Below are 12,537 nucleotides of genomic sequence, written 5' to 3'. Positions count from 1 at the left end.
TGGGGATTTTAGCAATTTCCTTGAAATTAAGTCAGACAAGATGCTAAAATTTTATGCCCAGAATACATGGATGTACACTAGGTAGCCTATTTTTCTGTGATTCAAAGGGGGCTCTGTTCTTATTTTTACCTCAGACCCTGACCACCTGAGTTGGTTTTCAGTTACAGCTGGAACAGGACTTAATCATCTGTAGCCTTCCACCTGGTCATCCTCAGGGTACCCAGGCCAGGCCGTCCTCCAGCACAGCTTGGCTGTAAACACAGCTAGCTGCACAGGGCTCGGAGCCTCCTGACGTGCGGAACCGGCTCATGGAAGAAACGGTCAGTACTGAGAGTATCACTGAGAAGCACTCGGTTACAAGTGAGAGAGGTGCATAGAGCACGTGATGCTGGATCAGTAACAAAATGGTCTGGAATGATCAGCTACTGACCTCCGAATATTGGTTTGAACTATATTACACTAACATCTTCAAAGGGAGATGTGGCTAATCTTTCAATGTGATGATCAATACATCCCATACCTAATTTATGAATTCACACTGGTTTATGAATTTGCCACTGAAGATAGTTATTACTGTGACAAATTCTGCTCCCTTCACATTAAGTGTAAACGGGAGATCTTTGATGATTCAGGTGAACAAAATCTATTTGACATAATATCCCCATGTTATGGGGAAATACTCAGAATCTGCTGGAACCTCTCTATAGTTATTAACATAAAAACCACTGCTTCCCCGGCAGCAGCATGCATCTCTGTACCTTGTAGGGAGAGGCCTACAGCCACAGAGCAGCTCTTTAATTAAGGATGCAATGTCTACGCCCATCAATTACCAAGAACATCAATAAATATCTGGCAAAGCCACAGGTCAGGTCAGATGACATAATGGTATACCTGGTTTTCCAACATTCCAAAATAACAGAGGCTAATTTAGGGTACGACAATAAACACTTTTGGAGAACGGGAGAACAATTTACCTCATCATTTCCCCTACTCTCAAAATCCATCCTTATCAAAAACTTTCCAATATTTCTACCTGGGACATGGGGAATTAAAGCCCTTAACTATAGAAAAGTTTAAAGTTAAATACACATTATTGCTTCTGTGCAAAAAGGATTAAGGATAAAGAAAGGACTTGTTTCAGCAGGTGGCAGATTTCATGCCTAACAGATCTCTACAGAGATAACTAATAATCTCTGTAGATTATTACTTAATAACTAATGTTGGACCTGCATATGTAAGTCCACACAGTCCATAATATAGCACGGCAAGCTCTGAAAGTGATTTTTTTTCCCCCTGCTCCTTTGCTTTGAAAAGTTTTACATAAGGGCTTAAGTATTTCAATGTAAGTAAAAGATGTATTTCTGGAAAATTCCACCTGAATCAATTTCACAGCAGAAACAGTTTAAAAGTTTTAAAGACAAGGGGTAAAGAGATACTCTCCTAAGAGGAAACTACATTTTAATACTCATTTTCTTTCTAACTCCATTTCCGTTCCAGAAGCATGAAGTACAGCTGAACAACACAGGAGTCAGGGACCCCAACCCCCACCTCCAAGGCAGTAAAAAAATCTGCATATAGTTTTGACTCCCCCCAGGACAGCTACCGATATCCTGTTGACTGGAAGCCTTACCAATAACATCCACAATTAACACATATTTTGTATAGGTATTATATACTGTATTCTTACAATAAAGGAAGCTGGAGAAAATATTAAAATGTTACTAAGAAAGTTTTAAGTATGAGAAAATACATTCATAGTACTGTGTAGTAATTATCAGAAAAAAATCTGTGGATAGGAGAATGTGTGTAGTTCAAACCCATGTTGTTCAAGGGTCAACTAAACCATACTAAACCAGAGCACCCAATTTTCCTTTCCTCCATTTTCTTAAAGCTGGAGAGAGAGCTAGTAAGGGAGGATGACATTCCTGCTCCTCTTGTCTTTCACTGGTGTTTCCTCTCTAGGGCTGTAACCCCTGGGAACCTTCCCTTGCCAGCTCCCAGCAGGCCTGCCCCTCTCTCAGCAGCTAGGGTAGGCTAGCTTCGATGTTTTATGTATACTGAGTGGTCAGACTTCGTGTAGACACCGAAGGTAGCCAGTAACAGGGAACCCATGAAACTGGGGTTCGCAAACTTTAGTTAAAGGGGCACATAGACCATATGGGCTCCCAACCACTGAATTTTTGTCAGTGTAGCACAAAAACAGCCACAAACAACATGTAAAGGAGGAGACATTAAAAGCAAAACAGTTCTATTTATGGACACTAAAATTTTGTTTTATAATTTACTGGTCTCATGAAATATTAAGCTTTAGATTTTTCCCAACTATTTAAAAGGGTAAAAACCATTCTTTGAATTAAATAGGACGGACATTCAAGTTGCAGATTGCTGTCCTACTAATTCTCAGGGGGAATATGGTTTTGCAAACTGACAAGACACATACAAGACACATACAGCAACCATGACTTTTAAGTGGCAGGTCTACAAGAGTCACTCCAGGCACTAGATGCAGGGTTGGGAGGTTTAGGTCAATGACTACAGTCTTCTAATACCAACTCAGACTAAACTGGGTACATGACACCCTCTCCCCACCATTCAAAGACACATGTCCTTCTTCCCCCCTTTGAAAGCTTAAAGGAAAAGTCCTATTGATTCTCAGTCTGAGTGGCTAACATAAGTTAGTCTCCCACAAAAAGGCATCAATCACCCAGATTTAAAATATTTGACCATACTATTAAGCCTAAAATTACTTCCAGAGCGCTTTTATGGGATTGAGGGAGGAAAACCTTGATCACAAGAGAAAAACATAAATAAATTTTCTTCAGGTTTTCAGTCCCTTCCTCTTAGGTTCTTTCTCTCCCTGCTAACATAGCTGTTTCTGAAAACTTGTCTCAGTGAACCTCTTTTCAAACTATATGCTCAGGTATCCACCTCTAGTTACAGAATTGCAATGCAATGAATTTTATAGGAAACAAACTTAACACAGAAGTATAGAACCGCAGACAAGTTCTACAAGACCCTTAAAAGCCCAGGACAAAATGAAGAAAAGAACAGCACGGAAATCTTACGCAAATTACCTAGATTGTTTTGCTATGTTACCCACAATCACAAGTGCAGTGAAATTCTGGCAAATCTGAATCACAATAGCTTTGACTACCTGTGGTACAGTAAACTGACCAAAATTCTTATTGTTAGGATTTCCTTCTAAAACTCAATCTAAATAGCCAAAATGTTACACAAATAAAACAAGGCTTTCCTTAACATTACAGTGTCCTCTGGTGGTTTGCAAAGCAGTGAAATTAATCAAAAGATCATTCCAAAGACCTAATTCACTTCACCTACCTCAGAGCACATCCTGGTAACTGTGGTCCCAGGCATGTGCTGAAATGTGCTATTGAGTTGCAGGAGCCAGAAAAGGATGGACAAAGGTTCCCTGACACAGGAACAAAAACCCACAGAGAAGCCCAAACTGGTTAAAGAGCTGAAGATAAGTAGGAAGAAAGAGTAAATCTGCTATTGCTACATTAAATACCAAACAGCCTAGAAATTATATCAGGGCAAGGCATGAAATGTATCAACTTATAAGAAAAGACCAAAGTTGCAAAATACTCACAGTAGGAAAAGCTTGGCACATTGTATCATCATCAATAACCTTGTCAGCGAGATGCTGCTTACTAATACTTGCTATGATTCCTCCCAGCCAGAACAGTGGGAGCAGGCTGCCAGGATAACTTTAAAACCACAAGAAATGCTGAAAGTTTTCTCAGGTTTGGGTCTTAGACCAATGGCTGGAAAATTTGGAACAACAGAGCATCACTATGGAAAAAATGAATAAAAAACCCTGCTTTTATCAAAGAATTCTAGCAGTTCTTTGAAAAGTAACAGCTCTTCATAAGAGGAAGATATGGGTTTCACCAGCCATTTGAGAGCTGTGTGTACTATAAAGAACTGGAAGAAGTTGCCTGAATTACTAAAAATGTTTGTTAACTATTAAAAACACAGGCAGCTCCACTGCAAGGAGTAATATAAACATAAATATTTGACAACACTGTAAAGAAACCAAAAGCTCTTAGAAAATGGGGGCTGGGGGAATGGATTCTTTAAACAACGGAAACCAAAGGCTTTTGCACTCCCCAGTCTGCTGCTGGTAGGACTCATGCAGAAAGTGCAGTCTTCCAGGCTTTGGGAGTCAGAAGGCAGAGTCAGGAGACAACAGAGCACTAGAAATCTGTGGCGATCACAGACAGGAAGGCCCCACAGAAGGGGGAGTCCTCCAAAACAATATTATAAACCCTCTCAAATCACAGGTGGATTCCTGAGCTACAACAGGCTAGAGGAAAACAACTGTGTGTCGGGGACACCCAAGTCCACCTCCAGGTTTGAGAATTCACTAGAAGTCAGAGGACTCAGCATGCGGTCTCACTCATGGCTATGATTTAACACAGCGAAAGGACACTAAGCAAAATGAGCAAAGGGAAAAGCATGTGGGGGAAAGTCTGAGGGAAACTGAGCACAGGCTTGCAAGGGTCCTCTCCCAGGGGAATCACACCGGCTGCAATTCATTCCTCCAGCAATAAGTTGTCACAACACATGCAAAATGCTGTCTACCAGAGAAGCTCATTAAGGACTTCCTGCCCAGAATCTTTTTATTAGGGGCTGGCCACAGGGGCATGGATCAAAATTCCAGATTCTTGGAAGGAAAGCAGGTGTTCAGCATAAACCATACCAATGGACGTCACAATCAAACCTAAAAAAATACAAAAAACAAAAAACCACCACCACCACCACACCAAGAAAGAGGGTAACACCAACTAGCCAGAGAGTAGAGGGTAGGAGGTGAAGGCATTACAGACAGAGCCACAAGCATGGGCGTCAGGAGACAAAGGAAACATATTAAAAGCACTGAAGGAAAAATCTGTCAACTCAGATTCTTAATCTAAAAAATACGTATTTCAAAAGGAAAGGTAGAGTTCCAATTTCCAGATGGCAGTGTAAGTAAGGAGCTCTGTAAACACATTCTTCAACCATATAAGCAAAGCTGGTGAAAACTATTACCAAGAAAACAAAACAAACAAAAAACACCCCAAAGCCAAAAACAAACAGCACCCTGCCTCCCCCCAACACAACAACAACAACAGAATCACAAAAACCTAAAGTCTCTGGAAATTGTCCTAAGGTCACTGAACAAATGAAGGAACATTTATTCAAGAAAGTCTACTAACACTCAGTAAGAACAGGGAGTTTATGGCATCAGAGCCAAGACCCACTTCTTTTCCTACCTACCCTCCCGTTCAGTGTGACAGGAGCTCACTGAGTGCAGCTAAGGATAAAGGCTCTAGCTCCCAATCAAGGCTTATCAAATAACATCAGGACAGAAGCTACCAGCATTCCTCTTCTCCCACTCAAAGCAGAAGAGGTAAAAGCCTTTTATGAGTATGACTGAGAGATGAGGGACTCAATTCTTCTACCCTGCCCCTATTCACAAGGAGGCTTTATCCCAGGGGTAACAGGGCAAAAATACTAGGGGCTGTAACCAATTCTGCCCCAAGTCACTCTTAGGGGAGATGTTTTCTGTTGGCAGAGGCAAGCTGAGAAATCAGAGGCCACCACTCTATTCATCACCCAGACTAGTGGTTCAGAGATTTTTGTCCTGGGGAAGAGGTAATCCCTAAAAGCTGTTCCCCAAAATAACTGTGTTAGTTAAAACCTAAGGATGCTCTTGAAAATGATAATGAAGGGCAACAAGCTAAACCACAACTCACCTAGTCACCACGAAAGGCCAACTAATAAGAGCCCTCCTAGGATACAACGAATCTTAAGGACTGGTCTCAGGAACCACCCCTACCCAAATTTAATTGGATCAGACTGCTAAGCAACTGAGGCACCAGATGTTGTAAAACCAAAACAAAACAAAAACAAGGGAGTGGCTAACCAGTATCCGTTGATTCCAACAGGCTAGGTGTAACACCAAATAAAGGTAGCAGCTTAGAGAACCAGAGAAGGAGAGTCAAGGAGAGCCTTATGAAACCCCCCCTTTTTTTCCAGGACTTGCTCAAGACTGTGCCCACCGAGAAGCCCCTGGAAGTCTTCACAGAGTAGGGGTAATGGATTTCACTAAAATAGTTTAGCCAAGTCACAAAACAAACCACCAAGCAAGTAACAACAAAAGTAAGTCCCAGAGACGGGGAAGACAAACCAATATATGAACCTGCTGCAATTTATAACCCACCATGTCCGGTTTTCAAAAAAATCACAAGTCATGAAAACACACAGGAACAAGTGGCCTAGACACCAGGGAAAACAGGCTAGTGGAAACTGCTTGGGAAAAGAGAGATACCAGGTACAGCCAACAAAGACTTCAGATAAGAATACCATGCTTATAGAAGTAAAGTATGAAGACAGTATCACCGTAAAGAATATCATTATCGAACTAGATGCAAAAAGAACCAAATGGAAACTCTGGAGTTGAAATGTACAAAGACTGAAAGAATTAAAAAAAGAAAAAGAGGATGTGGGTCTGGGGCAGAGGGAGGAGGAGAGAGAGAATTTTAAACAGGCTCCATGCCCAGTGCAGAGCCTGACATGGAGTTGGAGCTTACTGACCCTGACGTCATGACCTAAGCCGATATCAAGAGTCACTCAGCTACACTGAACCATCCAGGGGGCCCTAAGAGGAAAAGTTTGTTAATTATCGGTACTCAACAGATTTGAATTGGTAGAAAAATCAACCAACCTGAAAAGAAAAAAAAAAAAAAAGATGGAAATTATGTAATACAAAAAGAGAAAATAGAATAAAGAAAGGAAACAGAGCCAAAGAAATGTGAGATATGCATCTGCACACCGGTTGTACAATGGGGAACACAAGGAGACGAAGACGCAGAAAAATATTGTAAAAATGACTGAAAACTCCCCCCAAGTTTAGGATAAAAAATGCAGAGATCCGGGGCGCCTGGGTGGCTCAGTTGGTTAAATGACTGCCTTCGGCTCAGGTCATGATCCCGGAGTCCTGGGATCGAGTCCCATATAGCGCTCCCAGCTCCCTGGGGAGTCTGCTTCTCCCTTTGACCTCACCTCTCATGCTCTCTCTCTGTGTCTCTCTCTCTCTCAAATAAATAAATAAAATTTTTAAAAAATGCAGAGATCCAAAAATACAGGTTATAGTTAAAATACCAAAAGTCAGGGTAAAGAGAAAACCTGGAAGCAGCAAGAGGAAAGTAACTCCTCAGTTGCAAGGGAATTCTAGTAAGATTAACAGCTAACTTCTTACCAGACATAATGGAAGAAAAAGGCAGTGGGACAACATTCAAGGTACCAAAAGAAAGCGATGTCAGCGAAGATTATATCCAGCAATGCTATCTTTCAAAAATGAAAACAGAAAAGGGTCCATAGTGTGTGATTCTAACTGTATGACAATTCTGGAAAAGGTGGCACCATCAAGACTGCAAGAAGATGGAGGCTTGTCTGGGTTGGTGTGGAAAGAGGGATGACTAGGTGAAGCACAGAAGAGTTTGAGGGAAGTGAAATTATTCTCTATGATACAATAATGGTGGATAAATGTCATTGAAGGTTTGTATAAACCCACAGAACGTACAACACCAAGAGTGAACCCTAAGGTAAACTACGGACTTTGTGTGATAGGACTTGTCAGTGCAGGATCATCAACTGTAACAAATGCATCACTCCAGTCAGGGATGTCCGTGTAGTGGGGCAGGAAGTACACGGGAACACTCTGTTCCTTCTGCTCAATTTTGCTGGGAATCTTAAAACTGCTGTAAAAAAAAAAAAATAAGTCTACAAACCACCCCCCTCTCCCAAAATGAAAACAAAATAAAGACGCTCACAGATAAATAAAAGCAAAATTTGTTGCCTGAAGAACTGCTTTACAAAAAATGCCTAAGGAAGCTCTTTGGGCTGTAAACAGATAAACCAGAATTCACACACAAAAACCCAAAGAGAACTGGTAAAGATAATTACATAATTCTAAAAGTTTAAGATGCGTATTTTTCTGCATTCTTCTTACTTAAAAAGCAACTGTATAAAACAACACATACACAGTTGTGCTGCTGGGTCTGTAACATACAGAAATTTAGAACTGTTACGAGCATATCTAATCAAAGTGAACAAAACACAGGAAGCTGACAAAAGAGTAACAAGAGAAATGACAATTCAGTAGTAAGAGCTGGAGACTTCAATTTCCACACTCAGTAATGGATAGAGTAAACATTAGACCAACACAGTAAGAGAAGTCCAGAACACCACCATATATAAGCAAGACCCAGCAGACATCTCCAGGGAACACTCTATCCAATAACAGCAGAATATGATTCTTCTTAAGCACACATGGAACATTCTGCCAGCCTATAATGTGAGCCTCAATAAATCTGAAGGGACTCAAGTCATACAAAGCCTTTTTTTCTTAAGATCTTATTTATTTGACACAGAGAGATAGCCAAGAGTGGGAATATAAAAAGGAGGAATGGGAGAAGGACAAGCGGGTTTCCCGCCAAGGCAGGGAGGCTGATGCGGGGCTCGATCCCAGGAGCCCAGGATCATAACCTGAGCTGAAGGCAGATGCTTAACTGAGCCATGCAGGTGCCCTGAAATTATAGAAAGTCTCATTGCCAATAAAATGGAGTGAAAATGAAAATTAACAGAAAAGCCTAAGAATTTCACCACTGTGGGGCAAAAAAGAAATCATAACGGAAATTAGAAAATCCCTAAAGAGAAATACAAAAACAACATACAGAGATGAAAAGGAAATTTATAGTTATAAATTGCTTACATTGAAAAGCAAAATTTCAAATCAATAGCCTGACCATCCATCTTAAGACACTGAAAGGGGTGCCTGTGTGGCTTAGTCACTTAAGGGTCAGACTCCTGATTTCGGCTCAGGTCATGGTTTCAGGGTTCTGGGACTGACCTGGTGCCAGCTCCTTGCTCAGCATGTCTGTCTGTCCCTCTCCCTCGGCTCTTCCTCCCATCAAATAAATGAAATCTTAAAAAAAAAAAAAAAAAAAAGAGAGAGATACTGGAAAAGAGCAAACCAAAGCATGCAAAAGGAAGAAAATAACGAGTATTAGAGTATAAGTTCATAGAACAAAGAATAGAAAAGCAATATTAAGGGGAGGAGAAAGAAGTCTAGAAGATATAGTGGAACAAGTTCTTCATGAAAATTTTCCAAATCTCGTAAATGGAACCAGCGCTCATGTACTAGAGGCCTAACGGTTTCCCCCCAAGATTACAGATTCTCGAAAGTCCTTGAGACACCAAATAGTAAGAATGAAGAACTATAATTGTAGGCAGAACCTCTTGAAAGCAGCTAGGACAAAGAAGCTCCTTACGTACAGAGGAAAGCCCATCAGAATAACGTCAGACCTGTCCACAGAGACCTGGCAAGCCAGAAAGGGCTGGCAAGATGTATTCAGGGCACTGAATGAGAAGAACATGCAGCCAAGAATACTTTATCCAGCAAGACTGACATTCAAAATGGATGGAGAGATAAAGAGTTTCCAGGACCGGCAAGGCTTAAAAGACTATGCAACCACCAAGCCAACACTGCAGGAAATAGTAAGGGGGCTTCTTTAAAGGAGGAAAAAGCCCAAGACTAGCACCGAACAGAAATATAGAGACAATCTACAGAAAGAAAGACTTCAAAGGTAACACGATGTCAATAAAAACGCATCTATCAATAATCACCCTCAATGTGAATGGCCTAAATGCGCCCATAAAACGGCACAGCGTTGCAGACTGGATAAAACGACAGGACCCATCCATATGTTGTCTACAAGAGACCCATTTTGAACCTAAAGATACACCCAGACTGAAAGTGAAGGGATGGAGAAGCATCTTTCATGCCAATGGGCCTCAAAAAAAGGCTGGGGTAGTGATTCTCATATCAGACAAATTAGCTTTTAAACTAAAGACTGTAGTCAGAGATCCAGAAGGACACTATATCATTCTTAAAGGGACTATCCACCAAAATGATCTAACAATTGTAAATATCTATGCCCCCAATATGGGAGCAGCCAATTACATAAGAAAACTGTTAATCAAGATAAAGAGTCATACTGATATGAATACACTAATCGTTGGAGATCTTAACACGCCTCTCTCAGAAACAGATCATCGAAGCAGAAAATCAATAAAGAAACAAGAGCGCTGAATGACACATTGGACCAGAGGGGCCTCATAGATATATACAGAACATTCCACCCTAAAACAACACAATACTCATTCTTCTCAAGTGCACATGGAACTTTCTCCAGAACAGACCACATACTGGGTCACAAATCAGGACTCAACCGATACCAAAAGACTGAGATTATTCCCTGCACAGTCTCAGATCACAATGCTTTGAAACTGGAGCTCAATCACAAGGAAGAGTTCCGAAGGAACTCAAACACCTGAAGCTAAAGACCACCTTGCTTAAGAATGCTTGGATCAACCAGGAGATCAAGGAAGAACTGAAACAATTCATGGAAACCAATGACAATGAAGACACTTCGATCCAAAACCTATGGGATACAGCAAAGGCGGTCCTTAGGGGGAAATACATAGCCATCCAAGCCTCCCTCAAAAAAATTGAAAAATCCAGAACACAGCAGCTGTCTCTACACCTTAAAGAACTGGAGAATCAACAACAAATCAAACCAACTCCACACATAAGAAGGGAAATAATCAATGTTAGAGCTGAGATCGATGAGGTAGAAACCAGAGATACAGTAGAACGTATCAATGAAACTAGAAGCTGTTTTTTTTTAAAGAATCAATAAGATCGATAAACCACTGGCGACACTAATCCAAAAGAAAAGAAAGAAAGCTCAAATACATAAAATTATGAATGAAAAGGGAGAGATCACAACGAACACCAAGGAAGTAGAAACAATCATCAGAAGTTATTATCAACAGTTATATGCCAATAAACTAAGCAACCTAGATGAAATGGATGCGTTCCTGGAAAACTATAAACTCCCGTAATTGAATCAGGAAGAAATCGACAACCTGAATAGACCAATATCTAATAACGAGATTGAAGTGGTGATCAAAAACCTCCCAAAAAACAAGAGCCCAGGACCTGATGGATTCCCCAGAGAATTCTACAAAACTTTCAAAGAAGAAATAACACCTATTCTCCTGAAGCTGTTTCAAAAAATTGAAGAAGGAAAACTTCCTGACTCTTTCTATGAAGCCAGCATTACCCTGATCCCCAAACCAGGCAAAGACCCTACCAAAAAGGAGAATTTCAGACCAATATCACTGATGAATATGGATGCTAAGATTCTCAACAAGATCCTAGCAAACAGGATCCAACAGCACATTAAAAAGATTATCCACTATGACCAGGTGGGATTCATCCCTGGGCTACAAGGATGGTTCAACATTCGCAAATCAATCAATGTGATAGAACAAATCAATAAGAGAAGAGAGAAGAACCACATGGTCCTCTCAATTGATGCAGAAAAAGCATTTGACAAAATCCAGCATCCGTTCCTGATTAAAACGCTTCAAAGTATAGGGATAGAGGGAACATTCCTGAACTTCATCAAATCTATCTATGAAAGACCCACAGCAAATATCATCCTCAATGGGAAAAAGCTTGCAGCCTTCCCATTGAGATCAGGAACATGACAAGGATGCCCACCCTCACCACTCTTGTTCAACATAGTATTAGAAGTCCTAGCAACAGCAATCAGACAACAAAGGGAAATAAAAGGTATCCCAACTGGCATTGAGGAAGGCAAACTCTCTTTGCAAAGGACACGATTCTTTATATAGAAAACCCAAAAGACTCCACCCTGAAACTACTAGAACTCATACAGCAATTCAGCAACGTGGCAGGATACAAAGTAAATGTACAGAAATCAGTGGCTTTCTTATACACTAACAATGAAAATACAGAAAGGGAAATTAGAGAATCGATTCCATTTACTATAGCACCAAGAACCATAAGATACCTGGGAATAAACCTAACCAAAGAGGTAAAGTATCTGTACTCGAGGAACTACAGAACACTCATGAAAGAAATTGAAGAAGACACAAAAAGATGGAAGACCATTCCATGCTCTTGGATCGGAAGAATAAACATTGTTAAAATGTCTATACTGCCTAGAGCAATCTATACTTTTAATGCTATTCTGATCAAAATTCCACCATTATTCTTCAAAGAGCTGGAGCAAATAATCCTAAAATTTGTATGGAATCAGAAGAGATCCCGAATCGCTAAGGAAATGTTGAAAAACTAAAATAAAACTGGGGGCATCACGTTACCTGATTTCAAGCTTTAGTACAAAGCTGTGTTCACCAAGACAGCATGGTACTGGCATAAAAACAGACACATAGACCAGTGGAACAGAGTAGAGAGTCCAGATATGGACCCTCAACTCTATGGTCAAATAATCTTTGACAAAACAGGAAAAAATATACTGTGGAAAAAAGAGAGTCTTTTCAATAAATGGTGCTGGGAAAACTGGGCAGCTATATGTAGAAGAATGAAACTCGACCATTCTCTTACACCGTACACAAAGATAAACTCAAAATGGA

The 12,537-nt window shown here is 40.5% G+C and overlaps 1 protein-coding gene across 3 annotated transcripts in view; it reads right to left on the bottom strand.

Moving 5' to 3' along the window:
* The window catches only part of CDYL (chromodomain Y like), a 248,439-nt gene that overhangs the window by 78,189 nt on the left and 157,713 nt on the right, over positions 1–12,537 (bottom strand). The window lies entirely within an intron of this gene.

This window comes from Mustela nivalis (assembly GCF_964662115.1).
Source record: "Mustela nivalis genome assembly, chromosome: 5".
Classification (NCBI taxonomy): Eukaryota; Metazoa; Chordata; class Mammalia; order Carnivora; family Mustelidae; genus Mustela; species Mustela nivalis.
This window is presented reverse-complemented; position numbering and strand designations above follow the sequence as displayed.